Below are 15,152 nucleotides of genomic sequence, written 5' to 3' on the forward strand. Positions count from 1 at the left end.
GCAGGCTCCAGGAGATGTCCATCTTCTGTCCTTCTTTCCTCCCCCAGTTCTTGGGCATGATAGACCAAGCTCAACACATTGGGTCATTAAAATGGGATTGCAGAGAGTTGAGATGTGCAGCGAATAGAGGCAGATATATAGTGCCAGGAGTAAGCTTTTGCATTAAGGAAACTCAGAGGAGTGGCAGGATGGATTTTTCCCATCAGAAAAAGATGGCCCAGGCAGTTTATTCTGTTCCTACCACCCTATTTTCTCTGTGGGTCACGGTGACATTAGTCACCTTTAAAACTCAAGCCCAAATTTATAGCCAATGCTAACAGAAGAGTAAATACTTTCCATGTTTCTAGCTCTTTACGGCATTCAGTGGATTAATCAAGAGAAGACAGTGATGTGGTTCAGGCCCTCAAGAAGCTCAAGGAAGAGACAAAAATCTTACTACATAAAATTTACCACCAAGACCAGCTTGAGACACTCAGTTCCCTTCAATGACTATTTGGTATGTTATCCAAAAGGAGTCACTGAACTCTTGGGTACAGCTGGAATGAAAATAAGACAAGACTGGTATAATTCACCATACGATTGCTACTGAGTTCAATGTGGTTCTAGCTGTAAAAGTAAAATAATAAATAAATAGGTTTTTTAGCTGAGCATCTTAAATATCCTCTGACTGTGCTAGATTCTATTACAGAAATGGCCTCAATTGTCATACTCTTCACAATGCATCTTTGTATTTCTTCCCATGAAGAAATGGGATCTCTCTCCCTACTCCGTGAATTCAGGCTAAGCAATGTGAGTTGGTTTGTCTAAGAGAATGAAGTGGAAGTGTTGGTATTCCAGTTCTAAACCTATGCTTCAGGGGCCTTGCATCTTTCTGCTAGCTCTTTTGGAACCCTGTCTCCATCATGAAAATAATCCCATGCTTTACTGTTGGATAATAAAAGACTACATAGAAAAACTAGGATGTCAAGTTGAGGTTTCCAAGGCCAGCAGCCTTCAATTGACTTGGCAGCTGAGCACAGACAGAGTGAGCCTGTCCAAGACCAGAAAGACCATCCAGCCCGTTTTCCAACCTAGAGGAACATGAATTAGATAAATGGTTGTTTTAAGTCAGTGATTTTGGGTTGGTTTGTTACACAGCAATAGGTAACTGTTACACCCATCTTTAGGTTTTTGGATACCCTATTGCTTTTTGAACATCAGGAATCAATATAATTGTTCCAGCCACAAGCTAAGCAATTACCGCTTTGCAAACCTGCCCCTTGAGCCCTGCATATACATCCAGGTCATTTCTGAACTTCATATTTAACTTGTCTGATATTTCTATTTAATCTTGCCTATCTTTCTATTCTTGCTACCATCAAACCTTCATTTCTTTTGCTAGACACTGGAAATAGGATCTTAATTGGTCTCTGCATATTGCACCTTATTCTTTCTGTGATCCTTCACTGGCCAAATAATTATATCTAAACGCTTTAGTTCAGATCAGGACAAAGCAACAACGCCAAAGGGTATTTAGTACCCACTGCGTGCCATCCCAAACTGAATAAGACAGAGAAGCTCAAATCTACTAAGGGTGATAGAGGCCCTCTTTAATCTTGTCCCATTCTCCCTCTGCAGATTCCTGCTCTACAACTTAGCTACCAAAGACATCTGTCCTGTCCCTTAAAGGTGAGATCCTTATCTTGGCATTTTTGCTCATATCACTAATCTCCAAACTCTCTGCCTAAAATGCCCTCCCTATTTTTCCCAGCTGCTTTAACTCTTTGTCTTCCTTCAAGGTCCAACTTAAGTCCTAATTTCTCTTAAACCACCTCCTACACCCCACCCCCGACTCGCCACCCAGGTCATCTTTCTCTTGTCCTAATTCCTTTAGCTCCCCCCTTAGCTGTCAGTTATGGCATCTGCATGGCCAGTAACATACTGACATGGAGACCAGGGGCCATGGTGTGGCCCCTCTCTAGCACCTAGCACAGTGCCAGACACACATGCCTGCGGGTGATAATAATGCTTAATAAAGATAGAGTCAATTAAACTTCTCATCCTCAAGACAATGTAACATGTTGACTCTCCTTTCTTTTACATAAAAGTTCTATACCCTTAATTTGAGGCATCGAATTTGAGGAGAAACCATAGACCCTCACCATTTTTGCTATGCCCCACGAAGAGGCAGGATAAGAACAGAACTCTTCCTGACATGTAAGCACCCCTTGCTGAATAGTTACATCATAGCAGATACCACCCTGGACATTTCATTTGTATTATCTCACTTAAATCTTGCAATGGTCTTATGTGGTACATAATATTGCTCCCATTTTATAGTAACGGAAACTCATTAATGTGAGTTTAACAGCCAGTTCTGTTAAAGTTTTGACCCCAGTTCTGTCTGAACCCAAAGCATGTGTTCTTAGTAAGCTATCATGCCCCTGACTTATCTAATTATTTTGCTCTTAGAACATACGAAACAGCGTTTTATCATCATTGCACTGTCTCATCAATAGTCCTTAACTCCCAACCTAGACTTCAATTCTGCAGAGGTTACCTAACCTAAATCTTAAGTGGTAGGCAGAATAATGCCCTCACCCCGAAGACGTTCATGTTTTCACTCCAGAATATGTAAATATGTCATGTTATATGGTTTGGGGAAATTAAGATTGCGGGTGGAATTAAGTGTGCTAATAAGCAGTCCTGGAGATGGGGAAATGATGCTGAACCATCCAGGTCAGCCTGATATAATCATAGGAGTCTTCATAATCAGAAGAGGGAGGCAGGAGAGTCAGAGAAGATATGACAGCAGAAGAAGCAGGGATCAGAATGATGCAGTTTCTAGAATACAGACAACTGCTAGAGACTGGAAAAGGCAAGGAAACAGATTCTCCCATAGAATCTCCAGGAGTATGGTTTTAGCCCAGAGAGTATGATTTAGGACTTTTGACCTCCAGAACAGTAAGATAATAAATATCTGTTGTTCTGAACTACCAAGTTTGTGGTATTCATTATAGCAGCAACAGGCAACTAATATAGCTTCTCATAGAAATTATTAGGGTTAGTTCATGGTTCAATGGGATGTCAAGACTTCCCACAGCCCAGAAGCCACAGCCTGACTAATTATAAGGAATTATTTTTTTTACTTAACCCCTGTTATGGTGGCATTATTAATTATTGTTCCCACAAATAATGGAGGAGAGTCTTTAAAGAGCCACTTCAAAGTGCTAAAGATAAGAAGAGAGCCAAGCCCTCCCTCTTCTCCTGGACTCATACATCCTGTAGCACCACGTAACATTAAGGTTCTGGTTAGCTGAGATTTCCTGCAGAATTAATGTGTTTTTGTTAGGTTCAAGACGCTGTCTCTCTCCTCCCAACAAAATCAAGAACTGCCAATAAAGTACCAGCCAGCCTGTGGGCCCCCTCTTCCTCACACATACCACATACACAAATAGGAAGATGGTCTCCAAGGCTGTAATTTCCTGGCTAGCAAGTGTCTTGGGTTTCACTTGAGTGGTTAATGGTGATGTCACCCGAGTGCCTTAGTATGGGGCATGTCCAACCTTCAATTAAAAGACTATCATTTACTCTATATATTAACATCCAGGACAATAAACACAGTGGAACATGGTCATTAAAGGCAGCCATAATCCATGGCCTGCTGTGTATTGATGTCAACCCTGTTGCTTTTGACATCTGAAAAAAGTCCAAAGAAAGCACTGCATTTTCAAAGCTGGGACTGCATTGAGATATCCACCCTTGGCTGCATTCCATCTCCTCACCTCCATCTTCTAACCTATCAACATCTTGGGTTCATCCCCAGAGTTAAAAAACCCCTTGTCTTTTACCAAAAAGATATCAGGCCAACGTTCTCCCTGACGGGGAAAACTGCCACAGTTTTCAGTTGATTGAACTTAGTGGGCGTTTGCTCTCAGACAATAAACCAATTCAGGATGTTATAATTCCTAATCTAGAGAATGTCAAAATGTAGCTAGTAGGCCTCAGACATTAAGAATGAAAATGATCTTGTGATGCCAAATGGAAGCAGAGTAGATAATGTTGAAAGCCAGAAAAGCAAAAGAAAATTTTACTCACACTTCGCCAAAATATCTCCAAGTGCTCTTTAGTTTTTTCCTTACATTTTCTAAATTCATTCCATTCATTCAGTGCATACTAACTGATCACTAATTGGTACCAGAAAAATATAAATGTTAATAGGATCACATAGTCTAGTGGAGGAGACAAAGAATCAGTCAATATCAATATTTCTCATTATCTTCTAGCACTTCCTATGTCAGGCAGGCACTATTCTAAGTACTATGAACCCTATTTTGCAAATGAGAAAAGGGAGCCATAGGGCACTTAGGTCCTTTTCAAAAGGACTAGAACCAGAATTCAAGCTCAGCCAGGCCCCTCGCCTGTAGGAGCCATGTGAAAAGTGCAGTGATTCTTCCTGAACCAAAAGGCTCATGCCTCTCTCACCCTGTCAACATATCGCCATGGCAATTTCTGGGGGCCCAGCCACCTTGATTTCTGAGTTGACTTCTTCAGAAGATGCAAAATTAAAACAATTCAAAAGACTTTTTCGTCAGATAGTGGAGGTAGCAGGGCAAAGAAGCGTGGTGGTGTTTCTTATACACTTTGGGTTGCGTGGAGAGATGTGCTCCCGTCATTGAGGGGATGGAAAGATGCTGGAGAGTTAGATGAGGACGTGAGAATACAAAGAAAGCCTGCTCAGCAGTCTAAGGCACTCTGGGACACAACAATTCCAGGGCAGGGACAAAAGCAGGCCTCATTTCTTCAAGGGGCTGGCAGCAACTCACTATTGCTGTACTGGGTGGATCGCACCTGCATATTCCCCTGGGAGAAGATCTGATATGGTTGGTTGTCACATTGAATCTGGAGCATCCTGGGGAAGGTGTGATCAATTCTTAGGCAGAGGCTGCCCTCAGCCCACCCTAGGGCTGCCTCTGCTTGTGTCCCCAGCACCCAGCCTGTTGGGTGGCAGCAGGGTATGTGAGTCTCCAGGTCACAGCACAAGCAAACTGGAAGCGCCTAGGGCAGCATTCGTTAGAAGAAGGCCTGTGAACACAGCAGGCATGTGGATACCCTGTGTGCATGTATCTTTAGTTCAATATAAGTGATTTACTGCTCTTCTGAATTACCTTTGCCATTGTTCCTCGTCATCAAGTGTTTTCTGTTTTGTTTTGTTTCATTTCACTTTGGTTCGGGTAAAGAGTTATTCACTATGTTTGGGCTGGTAGAAGCGGATAAGGAAGTCTCTGCACACCCCTCTGACTCCCGGAGCACAGGCTCCGGGGACTTTCTGGGAAAAAGTCCTCTGTGTGCCATAATGCCACGTTTGGAGGGAAGCTTTTCCCAAGTTGCCTAGTACACTCAACACCCAAGAGCCCTGACGGGGCAGGAGTGGAGAAAGTGAGAGGCCCCGTGTTCCTGAGCTCCCCAGTCGGGCGTGCCTACTCCACGTTTGCGCACCCTGCCTGGGCCCCTGTGCGCTTGCAAACCTTGTAGCCTTGCTCTTTCGAACCGTTCTGGAGAGCTAGACTTGTGGCTTTCCCTGCGCGTGGCCGCCACCTGCTGGAAACAGCCTGGAACTTGCTGCTGGGCCGCATGAGGCTGACACCTGGCCAGCACAGGAGGTGTGAGAGAAGATTGTCAAGTTCCCTCCGTGGCATTCCTTCCAGAGGGAGCCTCTAAGCTGGCCTTGACACACAAGAATCTGTTTTTTAATAGTCTTTTGGAGACCTAAAGTCTACAAATCTCTCTGATAACTCATCTGAAAGTTTAATCACCTTCTCTCAGAAATATTTTCCCTGTTTGTGATCTCAATGATGCTTCTGTTTAGGTTAATTTTCTACTGATCTGTGTTGATCAAGGATGAAAAGCAGCTGCTGTCAATTCTCTGGTAAAGGCTTTTTATGGGCCTGGAGGAAGATCAATGAAAGTGCCTCCTTCTCTGGAAAGGTCCCAGGTTTATTTTCCATTAAATTGACTTTCTTTAGCCTATTTTAAAACTTATTTATCATCTCTGTGGCTCTCTTCTGAATGCTCTAAATTTCTCAACATTTCTCCTTACTAGGGTAGGCAATGCCCTTAGTAAGGATCTGGCTGGAGCCAAGTTCACGGTCTTCCAGCACCATGTGTGCTCTCCAGATGACCGCTCCTTGGCACACATTTTCCGAGCACTGTGGATGAAAAAAGGGGGGCCACACACTGAACCTGGCACGCTCAGGGGGCCCAAAGTAACCACATGGGATGGTCTGAAATTAAAAGTTTCTAACTAAAAGCGGGTCGTAGCAGGTAGCAGTGCCTAGGTCGATATCTTCCACAGCAAAGATCAATCTTTACCTTATCTGAGCGTGTCAATTGTATTTTTGCATCTATAACATACCTTTGGAAGGTCAGGGTCATTTCCTTTTTCCAGACCCCTCAGGGCACAATCACTGCACCCCCAGCAGAGACCACAAAACCCCTCATTGTTACTGTTACCCTATTAATTGTTAACTGTTGACTATCCCACACCCACCAATGCAAAAGATATGTCTATTCCTTTCACTTTTTATTCAGTCCCAAAGGTTTCCCTGCTTTGCTTTCTCCTGCCTCCCATTATCACCAAGGCATTGCAGGTAACCTCATGCGCCTTTTCTCTTGACTGTAATGCATAAAATAAGGTGCAAAACTTCCATTCTCTGGAGCATTTTCTCAGTCTGCTGAGATTTTGCTTCTGAGCAATTGTAGTCAGTTTGGCCCAAATAAACTCATAAAAATTATAGATCTAGAGATTTCTAACGCTGACAACACCTACTCTGTGTAAGGCACACAGGTGAGGCTGGTGTGGGATAGATGATGACTTGCTGATTGACTCTCCAAAATGGAGGCGGAGATAATGCTGCAATGCAGGCACACAAATTACTCTGTAAGACAGACACAGGCATTGGCGTCGCTAGAGGTCAACAACGAAAGAGAATACTTCCAGCCCAAACCTGTATTAGGCTTCCTGTGGGCAGTGGGGACAGAACTGCTCTTTGAAAGTGATATAGTAATTTATAATAAATATATATATATGTTCTTAGACCCATATCTGGCACAGAATTCCTAAAACCCTTGGAATTCCTGGTGGTGAGAGCATAGAGCATCAGTCTCTTGCGATGCTAAAGAGGCAATTTCCTAAGGATGGCTGGGTGCCAGGGGAACAACAGTGTGATTGGAGGGTTGGAACTTTAATTTCCCCGCCCACCTCCAGGAAGGGGAAGAAGGCTGGAGGTTCAGTTCAATCACCTATAGCCAATGATTTCATCTACCGTGTCAATGTAAGGAAGCCTCCATAAAAAAACCCAAAAGAATAGCGTTCAGACAGCCTCCAGCTTGGTAAGCACATGGAGATGCAGGGAGTTTTTGTGCATGAAGACGGCATGTAAGCTCCTCGCCCCTTCGCACATACCTTGTCCCCTGCAGCTCTCCCATCCAGCTGTTCCTGCGTTCCATCTTTTCATAATACACCAGTGATCAAGTAAGTAAACATTTCTCTGATTTGCTACAGCAAGTTAATCAAACTTGAGAAGGGCTCATTGGAACGCCCAATCTATAGTCAAAGAGTTAGAAATTCAGGTGACAACCTGGACTTGTGAGCAGCCTATGAAATGGGGATAAGGGGACCAGTCACTTAGGACCCTTAACCTTTGGGATCTCAGTCTGTCTCCAGGTAGATAGAAGTTGACTTGTAGGACACCCAGGTGGTGTCTGAAAATTGCTCCGTGCGGGGGGAAACACTTCATTGGAAATGGTGACAGGAGTCGTTAGAAGGACACACAGAATTTGCTTGGACCTAAGAAGTGTGTCAGGAGAGGAAAGAGCATTTCAGGCAGAGAGAAGAGCCCGAGGAAAACCCTAGGGACGATTAATACCAGGAATGAATATGAGCTCTTGGTTGCATTTGTGTGGGTGAAGAGGCAAATAGACTAGGCCAGATGGTGGGGGTCTCTCAACAATAGGGAGTCATTATTGAATCCAGTTATTGTGTTTCCTTTGTATTACTCATTTTGATTTTTACTAATTTGAAGACACCTTGTTTTCACCATGCAAACCCCAAACCGTTCTCAGCTGTTCTAGTGTCACTTTCTCCCTAACCAGTATTGACTTGGTTTTGACTTGTTTGCTCCAAGTCCCAGCTTGGTTTTTACTCTTTTGTTTCTCTCTCTCTAAAACATGTCTTTCCCTGGCATTCACTCCCACCTTGTCAAGCCTAATTTTTGACAAGGTCAGGCCCAGCTGGCCAATTCTCCCTGTCACTCATTTCTTTCCCAGATACAGCGAATCTTTTCTACTCCTCTCTCTGCTTTCAGGACACTTAGGAAGGCAGACACTTGGAAGTGAGACCCTGGTCAGGTCACTTGCCCACTCTGATCTCAGCATCCTCATCTTCAGAAAGAGAGGAAGGTCTGACCTCTTGTGATCTTTCTCGATCTTATGCTCTCTAAGGGAGTAGCCTCAACTATCTCTGTCGAAAAGCCATACCCCAAACTGTTTCCACGAAATAATTGTAGCTTTCCTGGAAGAATTTGCTTATGAAATTGACTGAGAATGGAGTTTGAAACAAATTGGATTTGCTAGCAAGTTAACTGGCTTTGAGTTATTTGTTTTCGATTGGGATGAGAATAGAGGAAAAGATGAGAAGCATGCCTCGCTTCCCTCTTGCCAAAGGGCCTCTTCTTAGGGGATATTTCAAAGACAAAAAGAAAATGATGGATGACAAAGCACAGAAATGAGCTGCAGGTGGCATCCAATACGCGATCTCTTCTTGAATTACCCAAACTCTCGCCCTCTCTCTCATCGCTTTATCATCAGACTAGCCCTGTTTGATTCAGCCTGTCCGAAGACAAGACATTCCACCTGGTGTGGCTTTCACTGAAGTCCATTGCCAGGCAGGTCCCTATTTACCCATCTCCGCAGGCGGGAAGTCTCAGGCATACCTGCTCTCAGCCACTTACTCCCCTGATCTCATTCTTTTCTGCAGTACTAATTGCCTACAGCATCTGTCCACCAGGAATATTAAGTACAAAGTGTTAACAACCAGCAAATTAGTAAACTCCAGCCTCAGGCACCTGTCGGGTACTAGAATTAACATGAGCCCACATATCAGAAAAAACAAGAGGGTCATGAGGACGGTGGAGGGAGGACAGAACTAGGAGACAGAGCAGGGAGTGAAAGTCACAAATAAGAATTATACCTCGTCTTACTACTTCTGTATTGCTTTTATTGTTATTGTGATGCTTCATAAAATAATTCCGCATCAATTATTTCAGTTAATTCCGATGATAGACCTGTAAATTTAGTGTTAAAATAAACGTTTGTAGATGGGGAAGCTAAGCTTTTGCTTTGTTAAGCCTTGTAATGAGTGAACTTGACAATTCTAGTATGAGTTCCCTTGAACTGAAAGAAGAAAACATGTGCTGGTAAGATCCCTCAGTCAAATGATAAATTACCTTGGAAAGATTTCTAAGCATGGCACTTCAAGAAATCATGGAGAAAACAATGTGTATGTTTGTTGTCTGGACCCTAGAAACCTTGGAAGTCTGCAGCTACTTAACAATAATAGTATCAAGTGTCTCCAGGAGAAGAATTTCCATTTATAGCCCTGAGGCTTAGCCACAAGCGTGGTTTAAGACGAAACTGGGACGGACAGTGACCACAGGGTAGTGAAGAGCAATCACAGCTGGGTGGTCAAGAAGGGACCTGCAGGGGGAACAACTTTCACCTGAACTGGCCGCTGGCACTCATTCCCAAAGAGAGGGGAATGAAAAGCAGGCACATGAAGCCTTCAGGTAATACCAATGTCAGTCAAACACCAGGGAGATCTTAAACTGCTAACCAGAGAGAAGAAAGGCCTTGGATTACAAGAGAGGACCCACAGGAATGTGGACTAATGGTCCTCTTTTTTATTTATATATTTTTTTTGTTTGCTTAAATACTGCAGATTTTTTTGGTATTTGATGATTTAAGTGGCATCTAAAAGTAGCTGGAGCAGATTCCAAGATCTCTGAAAGCCTTGACTTCCCCACTGCATAACCCATAAATAGTAGGACAACTCATATTTGTTAAATGAGTATCCAAGATGGATGCGTTAGCCGACAGCACCCTCCATGCCTACAATCCCTTTCCTTACTTGAATGAGCATTGTGTTTACCCTTCAGGCCCAGCTTGATACTTCTTCTCTGAAGCCTTCCCTGGTCACAACTCAGAGCATTCCCTTCACCTGAAATCCAATTACATAGATTGTGCAACTCACTTTCTGTTCGTAGATAATTAATGTTGGCAGTGCAGGATACCATATTCCTCTTTTAAGGAAAGAAACTGTATTTCACAGTTCTTTTTATTGCAATTAGTATTTGTTGTGCTTTCAGTTTTTAAAGAACTCTGCGTACTTGTCTTTTTGCCCCATATAATAATTCTGCAAGGCAGATGGGGATATTGAGCTTCTTTGGTTGCGAATGGCAGAAGCCCAACTGGCTGCTGCTTAAGTAGAAATGGAAATTTAGTTCACTCATAAATGCAAGGGAAAAATCCGGGACAGATTGGTAAATTTAGGAGCTAGAATATAGAGTATGATGCCTCCAATACTTCAATGATCTCTCTGTCCACCTGTGTGTGTGTTTCTCTTTCTTACTTGTGTGTGTTGCCTGCCTTCTCTGCTGCTTCCTTTGGCTTGCTCTGAGGTGGAATGTAGATATTCTCTTTCTATGTCAATATGTATAAGTCCCATAGCCTCAACATCATCACCATATTGGAGGAAGGAATAATTTTCAAAAAGAAAGTCAAGGTCTACACCTGAAGAAAGAAGGGAGAACACAAAATACACAGAAAACAAACCTCTACTACAGCAAGTTACAATTGTTATTATCCTCTGAAAACCACATTGAAACTGAAGGTCAAATGAAACATTCTGCTTCTTTGTAGCAGATTCAAGGTGAAAATTTGTTTCCCAGAGCTCTCTCCCCATAAAATATACTATTTCAGTAGCTAACATAGGGCCTTGCTCATAGAAAAATACTCAACAAAATTTAGTCGCTAAAAAATTCATTAAAGCTGCCTCTCATCTCATGCTTCCTTTCCAAATTGGAGTGTTTAGAGCTATAAGAGAAATCAGTGTAAGATAATGAATCTACAAGTCAATAATTACAGTGAAATATAATTTGGAAACTGTTAAAATAAAAATTAGAACAGCAAAAAATAATCTGGTAATTAAAGTGCTTAATATATATGCCAGGAACAATTGCAATAGATTCACATGTGTTAATTCAGTCACTCCTCACAACTCCACTGGGAAAATACTGTTACTCCCATTAATGGAGAGCTTGAGGCTTAGAGAAATTGAGCCGCACCTGAAATCGCACCGATAGTTGGTGGCAGGGCAGGAATTCAGAGCCCTGACTGCCTGACAGCAAGCAGGTCTGGGTTCCTGTCCACTGGCTACACGTCCCTCTACCAGGGCTCCCCTTGGGACTGGTTACCATTCTAGGCGGGACGTTACCGAAGCCGGACATTTCCACCTGACACGCAAGCCTCCCCCTTTTCTGACTTGAATTTTTACCACACTTTTTTCCAGGTCACCTTTAGAGGTGGAGGAAAATTGAAAAGAAATATCTGGGGAAAATAAATGATCAATATATCAGAGATGTACGGAGAATAGATGTCCCTGAAACCGTTATACCTACTCACTTTTGTTCCTTTGCCCAGGCTGTTCCCTCTGCCTGAACCTTGAATCTCTCTGCCTAGAAAAAGTTCACTCACTTTAAGATCCCACTCAAATATGTCTCTGGAGGTTTCCTTGACTTGCCCAAGAAACCTCTGGCTCCAATATACTATAACTGGCAATGCATTCTTCATCTGTGTAGCCCAGCAAGATTACGGGAGCCTTTGGGGAAAGGGCTACTCTCCTGTGCCTTATTGGTGTTGGGGTCTCCAGTGCCCAACACAGAGCCTGGGACATAGGAGGTGCCCAGTGAATGCTTGTCAAATGAGTGGATAAGTGCACAAAAGTGAGAAAGCATACTGAGTTTGCTTACTTGTTTGGAGGGTCCACAAATGGATTCCAAAGTGATTTCCAATTGAGTCTTTTGTTACTTAGGGGTATACCAAGACTGAAAGTCCTGGGAAGGAAATCAGTGATCTTGGAGGGGGATCAAAAGAAACAGTCCACGTATAGTCCCTGGCTTTGTTGTGTCTGAAATGCCAAAGGAAAAAGAAAAAAGAATAAATATAAGTTAAGCCGTATAACTAGCAAGATGCTATAATCAAATTATTTTGGTCACGGCCTCTCAGTCCTAACCATAGGAGTACACAAAAATCATCTGTCCTGTATCAAACACAGAAGAATTCTGGTGGGTGTATTTCCCCTCAGCTGTGTACACAAGTAACTCATTAGTCCTCGTGTGGGTGTGGACCGCACCATGGTTTTCCCTCCCCTGACCTTTCCACTCAAGCATCTGGAACGAGATGCTTCCCATACCTGTACAGCGCAGTTCTGCATGGTCTCCATTGACCGTGCTCAGTAATGAGCTTCAGCTTTGCACGCCAAACAATGCAGAACTGTCACTATTGCCACCACATGTTGGAAGTTAATGTACTTTCACTTGTTTTTGTCTATCACTTTTTTCATTTTCATTTTAATTTTTTCAATTACAGTTGGCATTCAATATTATATTAGTTTCAGGTGTCCAGCATAGTGACTAATACATATTTCTGGGAGGCTATAAACAGAAAAAAATGGAATTGTAAAATTGTAGACATAGAGGAATGTTGGAAATATAGAGCTATTCCTTGTCCACTCATGGAACAACATGACCTGAGGTCTCCAGTGTCCTTCCAGGGTCACACTGCTAGTCAGGAATGCTGGTGACATACCCCTTAGAGGAGTTTATCCTTGCGCTGTACAAAGATCACCTCCCTTGGTAGGAGTGACCCAGCATTGTTGTATCCATCGAAATAATATCTGTAAAATAAACTCTAAGGTTACCAGACTTTCTAATATGGGTCAAATTGGGAATAGTTCATGAGAGGATATGGTAACTTTTTATTTCGGATACACTCTAAGATATTTCTGGACTCTTGCAGAATCTGGATGACCTAACTGTGCTAGGGATAAAGAAGTTTAGGAGATTCAAGTTGTAGGGTCTTGAAAAGAGAACAACCGACTTGGAGGTTAAAGAAGTTCCTGAACAGAGATGTGGGGGGCGGGGGATGAAAAATGAGCCTGGGTATTTAAATATGGTGAAAAAGGGCTACTGCAGACCAATACTTGCTCAGCCTTGGGGAGAGAGTATGATTGCTTTCTTAACATTAGACTTGGCCATACGACAGGCTTTAGTCAAAGATACGTAAGTGGAAGTGGTATGTGTTATCTCCAGGCAGCAGTTTTAACAGTGAGTCCATAACTCACCACGTTCTCATTTGCCGGGTTTGGAATTGTGAAAGTCTGTTGTGAAATTTGGTTCAACTTCCATGTGATAAATCCCAAGTGGCTACAGTGAGCAGCCTGCTTTCAAGTCCCTAGTGGACACGTAGTGTGAGCAAGAAACGTGACTTGCTGTTATAAGCTGCTGAAAGTTATCATGATATAGCCCGTATAGTCTAAAAAAGACTGGGGAGCCTGTTCATTCTGAGAAGGATGGTTTATGAATCAAATTGAGTAAGGCTGGATTCCAGCTCAGCTGTGCACCTGTAATTTGCCTGCGTGTAAACCCCTCATGTCCTGAATTTGATGGCACCATAAAGGATTTTATAAAGTCTTTGTGATGTCTCAAGTTGAATGATGATTCACAACAGAATGAGAATCAGAAAGGACAATGGAGTAAAGCCGGGCCCCCTGCCTGCCCAGGCAAAGCCCCTGCGCTCCACGAGCAGAGAAGACGAGTGTCAGAGCAGGAGGCCACGCATCCTCATTTATATTTTTCCCTTGGCATTCCCATCACGTCTTCCCTCCCATTCCCAATGGAATCTGATGGGCCTGAGTAGGCAAGTCTGCCGTTGACTATGTCTACGTGAGAGTGTGTGTGTGCCTATGTGCATGTACACATGTATACTCAAATATTCAGAAAGCACTTGCTAGCTACCGAGAAAGCACTGTTTTCTGTATCGACACTGTCTAAACTATCCAGCTTCCCTAGTAGCATTAACACAGATCTAACTCTTGGCAGCACATTCCTATTAGAGTTGGGGCCATGGCTACGGCTGCTGCCAGTGGTCCAGGCCCAGGGTACTGCCTCACAACACGTGCCAGTGTCATGCAGGAGGAAGGTAAAGGCCTTTTCTCACATATCACCTCAGTCTACACCCTTCTCCAAAGAGCGGAGGCAATACACTAGGCAAGGTAAGCGGCACTGGAAATTTCTAAATCAGATGGTTTAAATATGAGTAAAAAAAGAACTAGCTGATCAATGGAATTCAGAAGCCAAAGTTGAAATTCACCTTCTAGAGGGTCCATTCTGTGCATTTTTGTTCTCATCTTCACTTTTTATGTAGAGTCTACCTGTACATGAGACTCCCAGAGCGTTAGTGTTGAGACGTGCACTGGTCCAGTCTCCTAATTTTATTGATGAAGAAGCTGAAGGCCAGAGCAGTTAAGTGGTATACCAGCTCCAGCAGGCTGCTGCATCCATGGCGGTTTGGGAGGAGTCCCAGTACTAGGCAAGCCACTGGCTGATTTATATAAAGGAGACCAACTGTTGTAGCTGAATCTTGATTGGGATGAACTTGTTCCTTTCTTTCTGACATTTTCATCAACACAGCCATCATCAGCCTTTCAACATGCGCCTGTTTACTTTGTGTTTCACTAAATGCTCTTTACATGACTCTCAGAGACTATTTTGGTAGCTTCCTAGACACAGAAAATGTTTTGTTTAGGCCCCACCTTGTGTTCAGGGTGTCTGGGGCCTGTTGAAGTTGATTGCATTTGAGAGAGAAAAGACAAGGAGTCAGACAAACAGAAGGAGATAGTTATAGATCTGGCTTCAAATCCTTCTCCTTCCCGCCTCCGCATGCCTCTCTGTCCCTTCTTTCCTCCCTACAGTTAGAACTCTGTACCAGTCATTGAAATAGTTCTGGAAGCTGAATTACAAAGAATTTTGGACATAAAGTTCACACTCTAGAGAGTT

Source organism: Pteronotus mesoamericanus, unplaced genomic scaffold, assembly GCF_021234165.1.
Source record: "Pteronotus mesoamericanus isolate MK-2021 breed Mesoamerican mustached bat unplaced genomic scaffold, CSHL_Meso_final contig_164, whole genome shotgun sequence".
Taxonomy (NCBI): domain Eukaryota; kingdom Metazoa; phylum Chordata; class Mammalia; order Chiroptera; family Mormoopidae; genus Pteronotus; species Pteronotus mesoamericanus.